Here is a 7,544-nt window from a genome sequence, read left to right as displayed (position 1 = left end):
CTAATTTGGTATTCCTTATTATTTTTTATTTTTTATCTATTTTTTCATTATATTATATCTTTCAGATTATAGACCTAGTTACATTATGAAGTCCATTCTCCTCAAGCTAAATACTGACAACATCAAAAATAATCTTCTTACTGTTTAGTCATTTGATTTCATATGTTTATTGTATATAAATATTTTGTGGTCTGTTTACTTCACAAAGACAAGGATAATTGCAAGCATAGTTATATTATGTATTATACATTTCATGTGAGATCAAGACTATTTTAGTCTAAAAATACAGCTGCATTTAAATTCTTTCAATGTGTGAGGTATCGGATTCAATTTTATTATGTGAATTGCTTACAGGTACACCCGATTCCTAATCTATCCTTGCATAGTTCATTGGACATGTGGGTGTATATATATGTGTTTAACACACCCATAGTCCATCCCCTGATGAAAACAGTTTAGCTGTTGAAACGCGTAGGGCCATGTGTGCTGTGGATCCTGTTAGCGTTTGTTTTCTGCTTGACATTCTCCTGCTTGAACATCTCCGTGCTTGGCGTGACGTCATCTGTTCATTCCGCCGCGAATACCATCCCCGGTGGGAACCGAGACTATCTGGTAGTTTGTTCCCAGGGAAAGAATACTGTGACGAGCCTGATGACGTGAGTTCCTGCTGGCAGAGAAACACGTGGGCTGTACTGGAGGGCGGTGGAGCCACGGAGCAGAGTAGCAGTGTGACAGCGTTTTCCAGATCCTTTGGAGCATGAGTATAACTCATACAATGCTTTATTATCTCTCATATTTGTGAGTTTATTTTATGAGTCTTTTATTGGGAAATTAAACCTTTTTGCACAGTAATGCACTAGGATTGGGCGATTTTTTTCTTTTATTTTCTATGCAGGTGGAGAGGGAGGTCGTTGTGCCCTTTAAAGAAGCAGCCTGTTTTTCCTGTTAGTGCTTTTCTGTTCCTTGGATTTTTGGACTTTATTTGGACTCCAGAGGAACTTTGACAAAGTTTGGTATTGGGTCCACAGCACATCCTTTTTAACTATTCATGTATTTGGTGATTTATTGATTGCACAGTTATAATTATTTATATTTGCATTCCAGTTTTTTATATATATATTTTTTCATTATTGTAATTGACTTTGTACTGTCACACTACACCCAAGCGCAGTCCTTTACCATATATATATATGCTAGGGTGCGCATATATATATATATATATATATATATATATATATATATATATAATATATATATATATATATATATATATATATATATATATATATATATATATATATATATATATATATATATATATATATATATATATATATATATATATGCACCCTAGCAGGACACACACCTCACATTTTTACATTTGTTATGTCACCAAAATATACATTGTACTGTGGTGTGTTTACAATAAACCATTTTTAAACAACATCGTATTACATTTTATTCCATCTTTCTTTTCAACATTATTATCCAACCTTTACAACAAATACTCAACCTATTGTTCCACGATTTATAAATAATACTACCTATTACGCATTTACATCCCGGGCAATGCCGGGTCTCTCAGCTAGTATATATATATATATATAGCCCCCTGTAAACAGCACGGGCTATATATATTTTTCTCCTACTGTGGTAAGTCCTGTTAAGGGCAGGCACCAATAGTAATCATGGGGTTTTCCCCCTTCAAGCCCTGCCTGGAGTGATAGATGCAGGCCCCTGACTCTGCTGCAGGCCTGAGACAGAGGGGAGGTCCTGCTGACATCATGAGGTGTGGGGCTGACTCTATTTAGTGGCCAGTTCCTGTGAGTGATAGTCTGTCTGTCCTGGGAGTTGGAGGAGAGGAGTTCTATCCTGGGAGGTGGAGGAGAGAGGACACCGGGCTATAAGTTTGGATTGTGAGCAGAGCACAAGTGGACCAATGCCCCTCACCCTGATGAGGGGGTGATGGGGAGAATCTACCCCCACCCAGAGAATACCCTCTGAGGTGGGCATTGGGGTATTGAGGCCCCCCACAGACCATCCTGCCAGAGTACATATTTGGAGGGAAGGAGAGGAGGAAAAGGCTGTACACCTTTGAAGGGTATTGTGTACTGCTGCTGCTGCTGTGTGCGAGATCAGAGACAATAAAGAGACTATTCTATTTTATTCCGCAAAGACTGTGTGTGATTCTGGAGCATTCACCCTGGGACCAGGGTTATTCTTCTATAAGGGTCCTACCCCATATCCCTGGGAAGTTATAGAGGATGGAGGCGCTGCATCACTAAGGAAATGGAGGCAACTACCCCAGAAGCCTGGTCCTGTGTCCCCAACATCATCGCGGGAAGCTCAGGCCCTCCTGTTACTGGCAGGTACGCACCACCAATACACATGCAGCCAGCCCTCATAACACCCCATCTGTTTCTGGGGGGGGGGGGATATGGGTTACATTTGGAGGCGAGCTGCTGAGATCCATAACAGGACAGGCTTTCAGCAAGGCAGAGCGGGAAGAGTAGAGTGCACTCTCCGTGCAAGTGCTGATGAAAGTAGGGCATGTCATACCAGGGGTAGTTTGTTTAACATCTTTTTCAGATCGGCCGATCTCATTCTCATTACTGGGGGAATAATTTATTTCCCCTGGTTTTGTTATGATATATATTAACTTTAATGTTTTGGTTTTTACCAGACCTTCATGTGATTTGGTGTATATTCTATAACTGTATCTACGCACAGCAATTTATTATGTGGTATTTGTTTGGGTCTGTCTTGTGTGTTCTTTTTATTACTCATTGCTAATAAAGTACATTTTTTCTAATTTTTCAATATATATTGTTTGAGTGCACCTTTTTGACCCTTCTTTTTTCTTCTTTTACATATATATATATATACATGTAGAGGTATCAGTACCGTGTTAGCCGAGCTTCAATAATCAAAAAATAAATATATATATATATATATCTCCATACACTGACATTTTATGTGTTGGTGCGAAATAATGAATTTGAGAGACATTTGTCTCTTTATATATGGATTTTGGATGTTCTATTTACATTTTTCCGCCTGTACCACTGTCTTCTGAGGTCTATTTGGAGTTACCATCCAGAGACGGGGTGTTTCACTGTGCCCTTTGTAGCTGAGGGTTATATAAACTGCACTGTTGGTCACATGTTAGTCACACCTACCTGATGAAAGGCTGTGTAAGGTCCTGAAATGTCACTTGCTGTGTGGCATGTTCCTTTTTCAATAAAGGTAACCTTTTGCATCACTAACCATGTGTGCTGTTTGATAAGAATCCGGATTAAACTTCGATTGTGAGTGAAACGCTTGAGTGCTGCGTCTCCTCTACTGTTTTATACTGTATACTAACGAGTGCAGCCACACTTAAAGGGACAAACATCTCTCCTGTTGAAAATTGTTTAACTCCATGCTGGAGTATTATGGGACACGGATCCCTTTAAGTTTCTATAGGTTTCTCCTTTTACAATGCTTTGCAGTGGCCGCAGTGTAGACATTGATACACACTTTTGTTCTTAGTGTGTTAATCTGGCTATTTATTGAATGTGATACACCCTTATACTGTATCTGTTGCCAAAAAATTCATTAAGATCTCCATAACACCCCAAGGGGCCCAATAGTCTCTGGGTCAGATACTGTGGCCTACTCCAACCTCTATCAGAATTCCTCAAGGGACACCTACACATCATAGTACAAAGCCTAAATACAATTATCAGACACTACCCATTTTCTTAATATTTGAAATTATATCACAGATACGGAAAAAAATTATATACTCTGTACTATGTATGTCCAGAGCCTATGCACAGCAATACTGCATGAAAAATACCTTTTAGCTATACGAGAAGCACTAGGATCTACCATGCTATCTGACAAAAGATGTAATTTTCCAGTAGACAAGGCCCACATGCTCTGTCATATGCCAATATTTTTATATATGCAATTGAAAATAAATCATTTTTACAAAATGCTAAATTCAATACACAGATTCTCCATTGGGGGCGCTACATCGCCAACATCTTCTAATGGTGAGGTCGGGTCCATCATTTGGAGAAGATGATGGAATGGGTTAACTCTGCCCACCCAACCATACAATTTACATTGGAACATAACTCTAAAACTATACATTACCTGCTATGGTAATGTACCTGCTCAACCTGCTCCACTTGCTGGCTACATTGTGACTAGTTACTTCTGATTGTCATTTTCTAATTCCCTGCCAGACATTACCACTATCAGTTAACTAGTCTCTGTAGCGTGGGGCCACACCCTAAATTACTGTGCATTATCCCCTTCACTGAGGTAATACATGTCTGTGCGCTCTATTAGCAGCATGTCTCCGGCACTATACTAATTAAGGTTAATTAGCCTCTTACTTGATCGCATCACTATGTATATATGTATGTATATATGTGTATATATATATATATATATATATATATATATATATATACACACAGTGTTTGACAAATCACCCAAAAAATCTACTCACCCCCTAGCCCCCCCCCCCCCTAGCCCCGCCCCATTGCAAATGTAATAAATTCTTAGTAAGACCATTCCCGCAGCGTTAAGATCCGGGAGGGGTGGTGGGTGTGTGAGCTGCTCCCCAGTGAAGCTAATTCTTGAATAATGGGAAACTACTGTGCTTCTTCATATTAACCAAATGCAGACAGGTTTGCGAATATAAGTGATTGTTTACAATCCCAAGACAAAATGAAAGCATAACTGTCAGCAAATACACACGAGTGCAGATGTTCCCTACCTGTCTTCTGAGTTAGGGGGGATTCCGAGGTCTACTGTTTGAAGCTTTCTAGTCAGATCTGGAACAAAGCAAGTTAGAAATTATTTCAAAACCTCAATACATTATTATGTGTAGACCGCTGACTACTTGTTTGACTGGGTGACTGACTGGGTGAGTGGGTGACTGACTGACTGGGTGGGTGACTTGACTGGGTGACTGACTGACTGGGTGACTGACTGACTGGGTTACTGACTGACTGGGTGACTTGGGTGGGTGGGTGACTGGGTGACTGACTGACTGGGTGGGTGATTTGACTGGGTGACTGACTGGGTGGGTGAGTGACTGACTGGGTGACTGGGTGGGTGACTGACTGGGTGGGTGAGTGACTGACTGGGTGAGTTGGCTGGGTGACTGACTGGGTGGGTGACTGACTGACTGACTGGGTGACTTGACTGGGTGACTTGACTGGGTGACTGACTAACTGGGTGACTGACTGACTGGGTGACTGACTGACTGACTGGGTGACTGACTAACTGGGTGACTGACTGACTGGGTGGGTGACTTGACTGGGTGACTGACTGGGTGGGTGACTTGACTGGGTGACTGACTGGGTGGGTGACTTGACTGGGTGACTGACTGACTGGGTGGGTGAGTGACTGGGTGGGTGAGTGACTGACTGGGTGGGTGACTGACTGACTGGGTGGGCGAGTGACTGACTGGGTGGGTGACTGACTGGGTGGGTGAGTGACTGACTGGGTGACTTGACTGGGTGACTGACTGACTGGGTGACTGACTGACTGGGTGGGTGACTGACTGACTGGGTGGGAGACTGACTGACTGGGTGGGAGACTGACTGACTGGGTGACTGACTGACTGACTGGGTGACTGACTGACTGACTGGGTGACTGACTGACTGGGTGACTGACTGACTGGGTGACTGACTGACTGGGTGACTGACTGACTGACTGACTGGGTGACTGACTGAGTGGGTGACTGACTGACTGACTAACTGACTGGGTGGGAGACTGACTGACTGGGTGGGAGACTGACTGACTGGGTGGGAGACTGACTGACTGGGTGGGTGACTGACTGACTGGGTGGGAGACTGACTGACTAGGTGGGTGACTGAGTGACTAAGTGGGTGACTGACTGACTGGGTGGGTGACTGACTGGGTGGGTGGGTGACTGACTGGGTGGGTGACTGACTGACTGGGTGACTGACTGGGTGACTGACTGATTGACTGACTGACTGACTTGGGTGACTGACTGACTGGGTGACTGACTGGGTGACTGACTGACTGACTGGGTGACTGACTGGCTGGGTGACTGACTGACTGGGTGACTGACTGACTGGGTTACTGACTGACTGGGTGACTGACTGACTGGGTGACTGACTGACTGGGTGGGTGACTGACTGACTGGGTGACTGACTGACTGACTGGGTGACTGACTGACTGACTGGGTGACTGACTGACTGACTGGGTGACTGACTGACTGTAGAATGGGACAAATACATTAGGAATAACTGTAGACAGTGTTAAATGTCCTTAAATTCGCTTTTTCTATAGACTCATGTTAGCATAACAGAATTCAGCATTCTTGTCGTTAGCACACAAAAACAAAACGTTTATTTTGAAAATAATTACTTACATACAAAAATAGTAAGAATGACGATGGTGATGTTTCAAATAGATTGATATTCTTAAGAATAGTTGCACATAGTAACCTTCTTTCAGTTAATATTCTTTCCAGGTATTAACATGTCCTTTTCTCCTTTTCATGGTATTATCAATCTGGCCTGGTCTTTCTTCCTCTGGCCTATCTTCTCTAACACACTAAGCTCACTGCAGTATTTATCCATAAAGTCCCACCCAGTCAGCCATATTAACCTTTAAAATGTTATATCTCAACATGGTATTCACCTACATTACTGATGTCATATGAACTTCTTCTGAACATATAAGTAGTTTCAAACTTACTGAATTGAAAAGTCTTATGGCAGCATTTTTCCCAGTTAGGACTTACAGCTGTTCAACAACTTGAGGCCACAAATTGACCTTTTGGGTCAATTCTGTCTGTCAGAATAGATCTGACCTTTTACTTAGAATACTTCACATGTAACAAAACCTACAGAAATATTGGAACAACGGTATTGTATCCTCTATGTAATTCTCCAATACATATGGAAATGTATTCTCCAATGTTCAATATCTGAACATACAATCAGATAATATATATATGAAGGAAAGTCCAGACAATTATACTGTATACTTTAACATTCTGCCATTGATAACAGATTAATTCATTACAATATAATTATTGCTAAATTGGATTTCTTACAGACAGCATAAAAGACTTGTTACAATCAACCAAACAATGTTTTATTTAACAGATTATCCGGCCGGGAGCAACTCCGCTAGCACCTCCCGCCCGGCGGGCCCCACTCCCTCACGAATCCCCTCCTGTCACTCACCCCCATAACAGATCTGTACCATGCAATCTTGAGCCCCCCCCTGCGAGAGGCAGAAACAAAGGGCGAGAGGCAGAAAGAGAGGGCGAGAGGCAGAGAGATAGGGCGAGAGGCAGAGAGAGAGGGCGAGAGGCAGAGAGAGAGGGCGAGAGGCAGAGGGCGAGAGGCAGAGGGTGAGGGCGAGAGGCAGAGGGCGAGAGGTAGGGGTGTGATTGGGTGGGTTGGGTGATGGGGAGATTGGGTGGGGTGATGGGGAGATTGGGTGGGGTGACGGGGTGATTGGGTGGGGTGACGGGGTGTGGGGTGAGGAGTGATGGGGTG

General features: G+C 42.9%; 1 long non-coding RNA gene across 1 annotated transcript; it reads right to left on the bottom strand.

The window, feature by feature from the left end:
* Positions 1–294: 294 nt before the first annotated feature.
* Positions 295–6,555, bottom strand: LOC142500984 (uncharacterized). Its single transcript, XR_012803388.1, has 3 exons — positions 6,404–6,555; positions 4,775–4,832; positions 295–664 (listed from the first exon to the last, which is right to left on the bottom strand). It is a non-coding gene; the product is annotated as an uncharacterized LOC142500984 (long non-coding RNA).
* Between the last annotated feature and the right edge of the window lie 989 nt (positions 6,556–7,544).

The sequence above is a fragment of the Ascaphus truei genome, chromosome 8, assembly GCF_040206685.1.
Source record: "Ascaphus truei isolate aAscTru1 chromosome 8, aAscTru1.hap1, whole genome shotgun sequence".
NCBI classification, from domain to species: domain Eukaryota; kingdom Metazoa; phylum Chordata; class Amphibia; order Anura; family Ascaphidae; genus Ascaphus; species Ascaphus truei.
This window is presented reverse-complemented; position numbering and strand designations above follow the sequence as displayed.